Consider the following 12103-nt stretch of genomic DNA (forward strand, 5'->3'; position numbering starts at 1 on the left):
TTAAGTTCTGTTGTTAAACTACTTTAAATGTCTTTGGATTAAATATTTGGCTACAGAAGGTATGTTTAAATCAGTTAGCAAAAACAATGCACTAGAATACAATCACCGAGGTATAATATTAAAAACATCAGCATAGTGGGCAGGTGAATGTGTAGGTGAATTGAAATAGGAGAGGTGTTTTCAGGACGGACTGAGGGATAAAAGCTTCCTAGTGATTCTGTCAGTTCTGGTGCAGACTACCATATAAAGACCACCAAGGACCTAATTACTACCTTGTGTGGTCTCGCCTGTATTCAACCACTTGGTCTAACCTAGGTCATTTCCATGGTGCTGCCAATATTTTCACACATTTCTGTTTAAAGCCCTTCCTTGATAGACAAAATGTGGTGTATGCATACGATGGAATATTATTCAGCCTTTAAAAGGAAGCAACTTTTGATATATATGACAACATGAATGAACTTGGAGGACATTATGCAAAGTGAAATAAGCCAGTCACAAAAGAATATATACTGTTATGACTCCTCCTGTATGAGGTACTGAGTGGTAAGATCCAGAGAGACAGAAATAGAACGGTGGTTTCCAGGAGCTGAGGGAGGGAACAGTGAGAAAGCTATTGTTTAACAGGTGTAGAGTCTGAGTTTTGCAAGACATAAAGACTTATGGGGAGGAGTTGCCATCGTGGCACAGTGGTTAACGAATCCGACTAGGAACCATGAGGTTGCCTGCTCAGTGGGTTAACTATCTGGCGTTGCCGTGAGCTGTGGTGTAGGTTGCAGACGCGGCTCGGATCCCGCGTTGCTGTGGCTCTGGTATAGGCTGGTGGCTATAGCTCCGATTGGACCCCTAGCCTGGGAACCTCCATATGCCGCGGGAACAGCTCAAAGAAATAGCAAAAAGACAAAAAAAATAAAAAAGACTTATGGGGATAGTTTGCATAACAGTGAGAATGTATTTATTGCTACTAAACTTCACATAGACATACTTAAGATGGTAAACTTTGTATTTTACTACAACTTTTCAAAAAAGTTTGGAAATTGCTGATTTTGACAGTAGTTAACATTTTATTTTTTATTAGAAATCAGGGATTTGTATACATTGATTGGGAATTCGAGTAATTGAAATATGAAGTCCAGTACTCACTAATAAATGCACATAGATTTTTTAAATTTTATTTAATTGAAATATAATTGGGAGTTCCCATCGTGGCGCAGCAGAAACAAATCCAACTAGGAACCATGAGGTTGCAAGTTCGATCCCTGGCCCCTCTCAGTGGGTTAAGGTTCCAGCGTTGCTGTGAGCTGTGGTGTAGGTTGCAGAGGCGGCTTGGATCTGGTGTTGCTATGGCGCTGGCATAGGCCGGCAGCGACAGCTCCAATTAGACCCCTAGCCTGGGAACCTCCATATGCCGTGGGTGCGGCCCTAGAAAAGACCAAAAAAAAAATATATATATATATATAGTTGATTTACAATGTTGTGTTTCAGGTGTACAGCACAGTGATTGAGTTATATATATATATATTTTTTTCAGATTCTTTTCCATTATAGGTTATTACAAAATATCGAGGATAGTTCTCTGTGCTGTATAGTCAGTCCCTTATTGGTTATCTATTTTACACATAATAGTGTGTATGGGTTGATCCCAACCTCCTAATTTATCCCTCCCTCCCTTTCCCCTTTGGTAACCATAATTATGTTTTCTATGGCTGTGGGTCCATTTCTGTTTTGTGAATAAGTTCATTTGTATCCTTTTTTAAGACTCCACATATGAGCAATGTCATATAGTATTTGCCTTTCTCTATCTGGCTTCATTAATTTGGTGATCTCTAGGTCCATTCATGTTGCTACAAAAATGGCTGAATAGTATTCCATAGTGTGTGTGTGTGTGTGTGTGTGTGTGTACACATATACCACATATACACATATTTATATACCACATCTTCTTTATCCATTTATCTGTTGATGGACATTTAGGCTGCTTCCATATCTTGGCTATTATAAATAGTGCTGCAATGAACATTGCATGTATCTTTTCAAATTATGGTTTTCTCTGGATATATGCCCAGAGGTGGGATTGCAGGATCATACGGTAATTGTATTTTTTAGTTTTTTGAGGAATCTCCATACTGCTCTTCATAGTGGTTGTACCAATTTACATTCCTACCAACAGTTCAGGAGGATTCTCTTTTCTCCACACCCTCTCTAGCATTTATTATTTGTAGACTTTTTGATGATGATCATTCTGACCCTTGTGAGGTGATACCTCATTGTAACTTTGATTTGCATTTCTCTAATTATTAGCGATGTTGAACATCTTTTCTTATGCCTGTTGGCCATCTGGGTGTCTTTTTTGGAGAAATGACTGGTTAGGTCTTCTGCCCATTTTTTTTTTTTTTCTATTTCTTTGGGCCGCTCCCGCGGCATATGGAGGTTCCCAGGCTAGGGGTCGAATCGGAGCTGTAGCCACTGGCCTATGCCAGAGCCACAGCAACGCAGGATCCGAGCCGCATCTGCAACCTACACCACAGCTCACGGCAACGCCGGATCATTAACCCACTGAGCAAGGCCAGGGACCGAACCCGCAACCTCATGGTTCCTAGTCGGATTCGTTAACCACTGCACCACGATGGGAACTCCTTCTGCCCATTTTTGATTGGATTTTTTTTGAGTTATATGAGCTGTTTTTATATTTTTGGAAATTAATCCCATGTCAGTTGCATTGCTTGCAATTAATTTCTTCCATCCTGTAGTTTGTCTTTTCATTTTGTTTATGGTTCCTTGGCTGTGCAAAAGCTTTTAATTAGGTCCTGTTTGTTTATTTTTCTTTTTGTTGCCATTACTCTAGGAGATGGACCCAAAAAGATATTGTTGCAATTTATGTCAAAGAGTGTTCTGCTCTGTTTTCCTCTAGGATTTTTATACTATCCAGTTTTACATCCAGGTCTTTGATCCATTTTGAGTTTATTTTTGTGTATTATGTGAGAGAATGTTCTAATTTCATTCTTTTACATGTAGCTGTCCAGTTTTCCTAGCACCACTTATTAAAGAGACTATCTTGGAGTTCCCATAGTGGTGCAGTGGAAACGAATCCAACTAGGGACTATGAGGTTGCGGGCTTGATCCCTGGCCTTGCTCAGTGGGTTAAGTATCCAGCATTTCCATGAGCTGTGGTGTAGGTCACAGACATTTTTCGGATCTGGGATTGCTGTGGCTGTGGCGTAGGCCAGCAGGTGTAGCTCAGATTTGACCCCTAGCCTTGGAACCTCCATATGCCGTGCGTGCAGCCCTACAAAGCAAAAAAAATAAAAAATTAAAAAATAGACTGTCTTTTCTTCATTGTATATTCTTGCCTCCTTTGTCATACAGTAATTGACCATAGGTGCATGTGTTTATTTCTGGGCTTTCTATCCTATTCATTAATCTATGTGTCTATTGACTGTAGATTTATAGTGTGGCCTTAAGTGAGGGATCCTGATTCCTCCAGCTCCATTTTCTTTCTCAAGGGCACTTTGACTATTGGGGAACTTTTGTATTTCCATACAAATTAAAAAATTTTTGTTTCCAGTTCTGTGAAAATACCATTGTTAATTTGATAGGGATTGCATTGAATTTGTAGCTTGCCTGGGGTAGTATTGTCATTTTAATAATATTGCTTCTTCCAATCCAAGAACATGTTGTATCTTTCCATCTGTTTGTGTCCTTGTAAATTTCTTCCATCAATATCTTACGGTTTTTATAATACAGGTATTTTGCTTTCTTAGGTAGATTTATTCCTAGGTGTTTCTTTTTCAGTGGTGGTAAATGGGATTGTTTCCTTAATTTCTCTTTTTAATGTTTGGATGTTAATGTATTGAAATGCAACAGAGTTCTGTGTATTCATTTCGTATCCTGCAACTTTACCCAATTCATTGATGAGCTGTAGTTGGTTTTCTGGTGGTGTCTTTAGGATTTTTCCATGTGTAGTATCCTGTCATCTGCAAACAGTGACAGTTTTACTTCTTCCTTTCCAATATGGATTCCTTTTCTTTTTTCTTTTTTTCTTCTCTGATTGACATAGCTAGGACTTCCAAAACTACACTGAGTAAAAGCAGTGAGAGTGGGCATCTTTTATCTTGCTTCCTAATCTTAGAGGGAATCTTTCAGCCCTTAACCATTGAATATGACGTTAGCTGTGGGTTTGTCATCTATGGCCTCCATTATGTTGAGGTAGGTTCCTTCTATGCCTACTCTCTGTAGAGTTTTTATCATCAGTGGATGTTGAATTTTATCCAGAGCTTTTCCTGCATCTATTGAGATGATCATGTTGCATTTATTATTTGATTTGTTAATATGGTATATCACACCAATGGATTTGCAGATATCAAAAGTCCTTTGCATCCCCAGGATAAATCCCACTTGATCATGGTCTGTGATTTTGATATATTGTTGGATTTGGTGTACTACTATTTTGTTGAGGAATTTTGTGTCTATGTTCATCAGTGATAATGTCCTATAATTTTCTTTTTTGCGATACGTTTGGCTGGTTTTGGTATCAAGGTGATGGTGGCCTTAAATGAGTTTGGAAGTATTTCTTCCTCTGCAATTTTTTGGAGGAGTTTTAGAATAAGTGTTCACATTCCTCTAAATGTTTGATAGAATTCACCTGTGAAGCCATCTGGTCCTTGACTTTTTTCGTTGGGAATTTTAATATCAAACAGATTCAATTTCAGTACTTGTAAATGGTCTGTTCATATTTTCTATTTCCTGCTGATTTAGTCTCAGAAGATTTTACCTTTCTCCAAATTTGTCCATTTCTTCTAGGTTGTCCATTTTAATGGTATAGAGCAGCTTGTAGTAGTTTCTTATGCTCCTGTGTATTTCTGTGGTGGTGTCTGTAATTTCTCCTTTTTCAGTTCTAATTTTATTGATTTGCACCTTCTCCTTCTTTGTCATGAGTCTAGCTAAAGGTTTATCAAATTGTTTATCATTTCAAAGAACCAGCTTTTAGTTTCATTGAAATTTTCTGTTGTTTTTTAATTTCTATTTCATTTATTTTTGCCCTAGTCTTTGTTATTTATTTCTACTAACTTTGGGTTTTGTTTCCTTTTCTTTTTCTAGTTGCTTCAGATGTAAGGTTACATTGTTTATTTGAGATTTTTCTTGTTTCCTGAGGTAAGCTTGTATAGCTCTAAATTCCCCTTGTAGAATTCTTTTTGCTGCATCCAGTAGGTTTTGGATTGACATTTTTTTTTCAAATGTGTCCAGATATTTTATAATTTCCTTTTGAATTTCTTCTGTGATCCATTAGCTGTTTAGTAGCATATTGTTTAACCTCCATTTTTTTTTTTTGCAGTTTTTTCCTTGTAGTTGATTTCTAATCTCATAGTATTTTGTGGTCCATCTATTATAGATTTTTGGTTTGTGGTTACCATAAGGCTTTGCTATAGTAGTCTTTATATATTCATGATTGCTTTAAGTTGGTTGTCTCAATTTAAAATGTATTTTATTTTTCAAATATATTTTAAATATAATTGCATTTGTACACTCTTTCATGCTTACTGATTTCAATATCATACTTGTTTATTTCCTACCTTTACTCTATATTTTCTATTACCAGTGAGCTTTTCCACTTTGTAATTTTCTTGTTTCTAGTTGTGGTCTTTATTTTTCCATCTAGAGAAATTCCTTTAACATTTGCTGTAAAGCTAGTTTGGTGTTGCTGAATTCTTTTAGCTTTTGCTTATTTATATTATAAAGCTTTTGATTTCTCTGTTGAATCTAAATGAGAGCCTTGCTGGATAGAATATTCTTGGTTGTGGGTTTTTCTCTTTCAACACTTTAAATATATTATGTCACTCCCTTCTAAACTGCAGTTTCTGCTGAAAAATAAGCTGATAGTCTTATGGGGATTCCCTTGTATGTTATCTGTTGTTTTCCCCTTGTTGCTTTTAATATTTAATATTTATCTTTTTTCTTTAAATTTTGTCAGATTTTTTTCTTTTTTTAGGGGTGCACCCACAGCATATGGAGGTTCCCAGGCTAGGGGTCCCTCAAAGCTCAAGCCACCGACCTATGCCACAACAATGCGGGATCCAATCTACATCTGTGACCTACACCACAGCTCATGGCAATGCTGGATCCCTGACCCACTGAGCAAGGCCACGGATTGAATGCTCATCCTCATGGATACTATTTGGGTTTGTTTCTGCTGCACCACAGCGGGAACTCCCTAAATTTTGTCAGTTTGATTATTGTGTGTCTCAGTAATTGTGTCTCAATAATGCGTTGATCCTATATGGGATTCTCTGTGCTTTTTGGACTTTGGGTGACTGTTTCCTTTCCCACATTAGGGAAGTTTTCAACTATTATCTCTTCAAATATTTTCTCAGGGTCTTTCTCTCTTCTCTCTCTAGAACCCCTTTACCATGAATGTTGGTGTACTTGATGTTGTCCCAGAGGTCTCTTAAACTTTAATCATTTCTTTTCATTCCTTTTTTTTTTATTCTGTTCTATGACAATGATATTCCCCATTCTGTCTTTCTGCTTACTTATCCATTCTTCTGCCTTATTTATTCTGTTATTGATTCCTTCTAGTGCATTTTTCATTTTGGGTGTTGTATTCTTCAACTCTCTTTGGTTGTTCTTTATATTTTCTCTTTGTCAAAAATTTGTAACTCCTCATTCTGTACGTGCATCCTTTTCCCAAGCTCTTGGATCATCTTTATTGTCATGACTTGGAACTTTTTCTTGGGTTGATTGCCCGTCTCCATTTCACTTAGTTGTTGTTGTGGGATTTTTATCTTGATCCTTCTTGAGGAACATATCCCTCTGCCATCTTATTTTGCTAAACTTATATTTTTATGTATATTATAGGTTAGTTACATTTCTTAACCTTGGAGAAGTAGCCCTCTATAGGGGATGTCTTTTGTGTCACAGAAGTACACTCCCCTTGCATCATCCAAAGACCAGAGACCGACTGGTCCCATGGTGGATTCTGACCTGAGCTTGTAGACTCAGTTCTGTGGGCTGCTGGATTGTAGTTTTCTTGCTTCTGGTGTTGCTCCCTGGTGAATGAGGCTGGTCTAGAGGATTGTGCAGGCTTCCTGGTAAGAGGAGCCAGTGCGTGCTCACTAGTGGGTGGAACTGGATTGGTCCTGTGGTGGGCAGGACCATGTAAAGGGGAGTGTCTTGACATGGCTGTGGGCCCAGAAAGTCATTAGCAGCCTGTCTGCTGATGGGCGAGTCTGTGGTTCCACTTTCCTGGTTGTTTGTCCTGAGGCATCCCAGCACTGGAGCCTGTAGGCTGTTGTATGAGGTCAACATTGGTGCTAATGACCCCAGCAAGATGTATGTGTCTAGCAAGAATTCATGCAGATGAACTCACCTTGATATATCTATCACTAGCTTTTATGACCCCAGAGAGAGCCAAAGCCACCCCCTGCCTTCCCAAGTGACTCTTCAATTCCAGCATGTAGGTCTTACCCAAGTCCTATGCAGTAACTGCTTTTGCCCTGAGTCTTGTTGCACATGAGATCTTGTATGCACCCTCCAATAAGGGAGATTCAGCTTCTATGTAAGTAACTATAGGATGCCAGAGTGAAAAAAAAGTGCTTAGGTATAAATTACCAATCACTTCACAGTGCATTTTGCATGCTTCTTATGGACATGGATGGTAACAGAATGAAGAAGAGAAATCAGAGAAAACTGTAATGGACTTGGTCACTAACAACATTAAGAAATAAGTGGCTCGAGGGAGGAAAATAATTAATTTTGCCCTGGATATTGTATTAATTATCTAGTGCTGTATAACAAAATTATCATAGAATTTAGCAGCTTAAAACAACAAACTATTATCTCACACAATTTCTAAGAGGAATTCAGAGGCAGCTGAGCTGGATGATTCTGGGGTAGGCCCTCTCATGAGGCTGAAGTCCAGGTGTCAGCCAGGGCTACAGTCATCTGAAGATTAGACTGGGCTTGGAGGATCTGCTTCCAGCATATCTCACTCACTGTAGTTCCTCATTGGCTGTTGGCAGGAGGCACCATAGGGTTACTTGAGTGACCTCACAGTATGGCAGATAACTTTCCCCAGAGTGCATGGATCAAGAAAGGAATCCAGGACGAGGCTTCAGTGCCTTTTGTAACCTAGTTATGGGAGTACATGCCATCCCTCTGCCATACTGATTTGTCAGAAAGGAGTCACTTAACTCTATGCTGTACTCAAGGGGAAGTTAGGCACCACCTTTCGAAGGGAGGTGTGTTGAAGACTTCGTGGATGTTTTTTAAAACCACCATAGGTGCATTGTGTCTTGAGGATAAATGGAGTGAGCATTCAGTTGAGAATGCCAGGAGGAAGTGTTGGGAACTTTAGAAAACCAGGTCACCTACATATGGGAGTAGGTGACAACTAGAGCTGAAAATTTTGAAGATGGAGAACTTCTCTAGGCAAGTAGGCGAATTTCTTTCTCCCTTTCCTTCCTTCCTTCTTTCCTCCCTCCCTCCTATCCTTCCTACTCTTTCTCTCCCTCTTTCTCTCTTTCTTTATTTTGCCTCTCCTGTGGCATGCAGAAGTTCCTCAGCCAGGGATTGAAGCTGTGCGTAGGAGTGGCCTGAGCCACAGCAGTGACAACACTGGATCCTTAACATGCTGACCCACCAGGGAACTCCTAGACAAGTTTCTTTTCTTTCTGTGTTTTGTTTTGCTTTTTAGGGCTGCACCTCAGCATATGGAAGACTTCCCAGCCTAGGGGTCGAATTGGAGCTGTAGCTGCCGGCTTACACCACAGCCACAGCAACATGGGATCTGAGTGGCATCTGCAACCTACACCAAAGCTCATGGCAGTGCTGGATCCCAGACCTGCTGAGCACATCCAGAGATCAAACCCACATCCTCATGGATACTAGTCGGGTTCATTTTCTGCTGCGCCACAGCAGGAATTCCTAACAAGTTTCTTCGTGATCTCTCTCAACTAATCTCATTATTAGTGGTCATTGTTCCCTTTCCCAGGTTGTATTATTGCAGTTTAACTTTTATTTTTAATGACTTTTATTTTTTCCATTATAGTGGGTTTACAGTGTTCTGTCAGTTTTCTACTGTACAGTAAAGTGACCCAGCCACATATACATATATATATATATATATATATATATATATATATATACATTCTTTCTCTCACATTATCCTCCACCATGCTCCATCACAAGTGACTAGATATAGTTCCTAGTGCTGTGCAGCAGGATCTTATTGCTTACCTATTCCATTAACTTAAAAAAAGGTTTCCGAAGTTCCTGTCATGGCCCAGTATTTAAGGAACCCAACTGGCATCTGTGAGGACCTGGGTTTGATCCCTGGCCTCGCTCAGTGGGTTGAGGATCTGGCGTTGCTGCGAGCTGTGTTGTTGGTCGAAGATGTGGCTCGGATCCTGTGTGGCTGTGGCTGTGGCTGTGGCGTAGACCGGTGGCTACAGCTCCAATTTGACCCCTAGCCTGGGAACCTCCGTATGCTGTGGGTGCGGCCCTAAAAAGACAAAAAAAAAAGTTTCTTTTTTTTGTAATTATTTTAATTTTTTCCATTATAGCTGGTTTACAGTGTTCTGTCAATTTTCTACTGTATAGCAAGGTAACCCAGTGACACATACATGTATACACTCTTTTTTCTCCCACTATCATGCTCCATCGTAAATGACTAGATATAGTTCCCAGTGCTATACAGCAGGATCTCATTGCTTATCCATTCCAAAGGCAATAGTTTGCATCTATTAACCCCAAATTCCCAGTCCTTCCCACTCCACCTTGGCAACCACAAGTCTGTTCTCCAAGTCTATAATTTTATTTTCTGTGGAAAAGTTCATCTGGGCCATATATTAGATTCCAGATATAAGTGATACCATATGGTATTTGTTTTTCTCTTTCTGACTTACTTCACTTAGTATGAGAGTCTCCAGTTCCATCTTTAATTGTTTTGTGTTATTGTTTTTTCTCCAAAGTTTCTTATCATGAAAAATTTCAGTTACAGAAAAGTTGAAAGACTGGTATAATGACTGTAGGTTCACCACCTAGATTCAGTAATTGTTAACATTTTGACTCAACTTGTTTGTGTCTCTGTCTATCTATCTGTCTGGTCTATCTATCTGAATATTTTCCTGAACTGTTTATTAAGTGGCATTCTTTGGTAAGGAAAGGTTTCCTTCTACCTTGGGATAAACTATACATCCTCTTTAAAAGGCAGGGTACCAGTTCAGTTCTTCTCCTCTTAACTACTAATTTTCAGAGTGAGGAACTGATGTAATAACTACTTGCAGTGATAGCAGATGATTCTCTTTTTTTTTTTTTTCAACATCACTATGGACTCATAGTCCAAAGGGTAAAGACCTCTGTAATTTTGCTATGTTACTATAAAGCTATGCAGGTTGTGCCATTTTGCACTCTTACCAGTAATGCAACAGAGAATATGTGATTTTTCATAACCTTGCCAAGAGAGTCTGTCAAACATTTGAATTTTTGGCAAACATAAGTGAGAAATGATATCTTGGTGTAGTTTAATTTGTATATCTTTATTGAGCAAGGTTGAACACTTTTGGTGTGTTTTAAGAGCCATTTGCCTTCCTTTTCCTCTGTTCTGCTTCTGTCTTTTGCATATTTTTCTAATGAATTTTTGGTCTTTTTTCATCTTAATTTAAGAGTTCTCTCACTCTCTTTCTTTTTACTGCTGCACCTGCGGCACATGGAAGTTTCTGGGCTAGGGGTTAAATCAGATCTACAGCTGCAGGCCTATACCACAGCTACAGCAACATCAGATCCCAGCCACATCTGTGACCTATGCCACAGCTTGCGGCAAGGCCAGATCCTTAACCCACTGAGTGAGGCCAGGGATCAAACCCACATCCTCACAGGAACAACTTCAGGTTCTTAACCCACCGAGCCACAATGGGAACTCCAAGAGTTCTCGCCTTATACCAGGAATATTAATTAGCTCTTTGTTTCTAATATAAGTTGGGAGGTTTGTTTTTTTGTTTTTTGTTTTTTTTTTTTTTTGAATTTGCCATAAGTTCTTTGACTTACGGTGTGTTTCTAATATGCAAGTCTTCACTTTTATAAATTTATGTACTTTATGCACATCTTTTTTGAGTCATAGTTAAGCAGATTTTCCTCACATCCATGTTATAAAGGGATTTACCTACTACATTTATTTCTAGTATCTGGGCAGCAGCTTCCTATTTCCCACCCCTCATTTCTGTCTTACCGCTACTCCCCTCCTCCTCCCTCTGCTTCCTCTTCCCAATTCTGTTTTACCATTTCAGTCTCTAGCATTTGGAGTTTATTCTGGTGTATATTCTTTTTCCAGTTGTAATTCCATTATCCACTATTTTCCTAATGATTTGAGATACCACCTTTATCATATGCCAAAACTTCTGAGTTTTTTGAGTTTGCTCTTTTGGGATTTCCTTTTCTGTTGCATAGCAGTCTGGGTCCAGTCAGGAGATAGAAACTAGGAGTTCCCGTTTGGCTCAATAATAATGAACCCAGCTGGTAACCATGAGGTTGTGGGTTCGATCCCTGGCCTCACTCAGTGGGTTAAGGATCTAACGTTGCTGTGAGCTGTGGTGTAGGTCACAGAGGCGGCTCGAGTCCTATGTTGCTTAGCTGTGGTGTAGGCCGGCAGCTACATCTCTTACTTGACCCGTAGCCTGGGAACTCCATATGCCAAGGTGCGGCCCTAAAAAGCAAAGACAAACTAATGAAGAGTAGAAACTCTGTAGTAGGTTTAATGGGGGTCTAATATAAGAATTACCAACTATGGTAGGTGATGAAGTATGAGAAACTCTACATGGCACCTGAGAGCTGAGGGAGAGTACTCAAGGAAGGCCAAACTTCAGGGTTTCAGACTCTTGGAAAAGTTGGTTTCACCACTGATCAGCAGAGATATTCACTGGTGTAGCCAGACAAGAGTAGTCTGGAGTTGGAGGTGGGGAGCAGGTGATCAACGGCTGGGGGAGTGGGCATGCCCTGAGAGTCCAGGTGACGTGGGGGCAGAAGGCCTACAGACCGTGCAGCTGCTAATGCTGAAGCTTGCACAAGGAACAACTTCTCTTAACTCTTCAGGCCACAGTCTGAACAGGTTACT

At 39.6% G+C, this 12103-nt stretch overlaps 1 protein-coding gene across 3 annotated transcripts in view; it reads left to right on the forward strand.

Annotated features, from left to right (window-relative positions):
* ESR2 (estrogen receptor 2) overlaps nt 1-12103 on the forward strand; it is an 83665-nt gene that overhangs the window by 7554 nt on the left and 64008 nt on the right. The gene's annotated exons all lie outside the window — the stretch shown is intronic.

This window comes from Sus scrofa, chromosome 1 (assembly GCF_000003025.6).
Source record: "Sus scrofa isolate TJ Tabasco breed Duroc chromosome 1, Sscrofa11.1, whole genome shotgun sequence".
NCBI lineage: Eukaryota > Metazoa > Chordata > Mammalia > Artiodactyla > Suidae > Sus > Sus scrofa.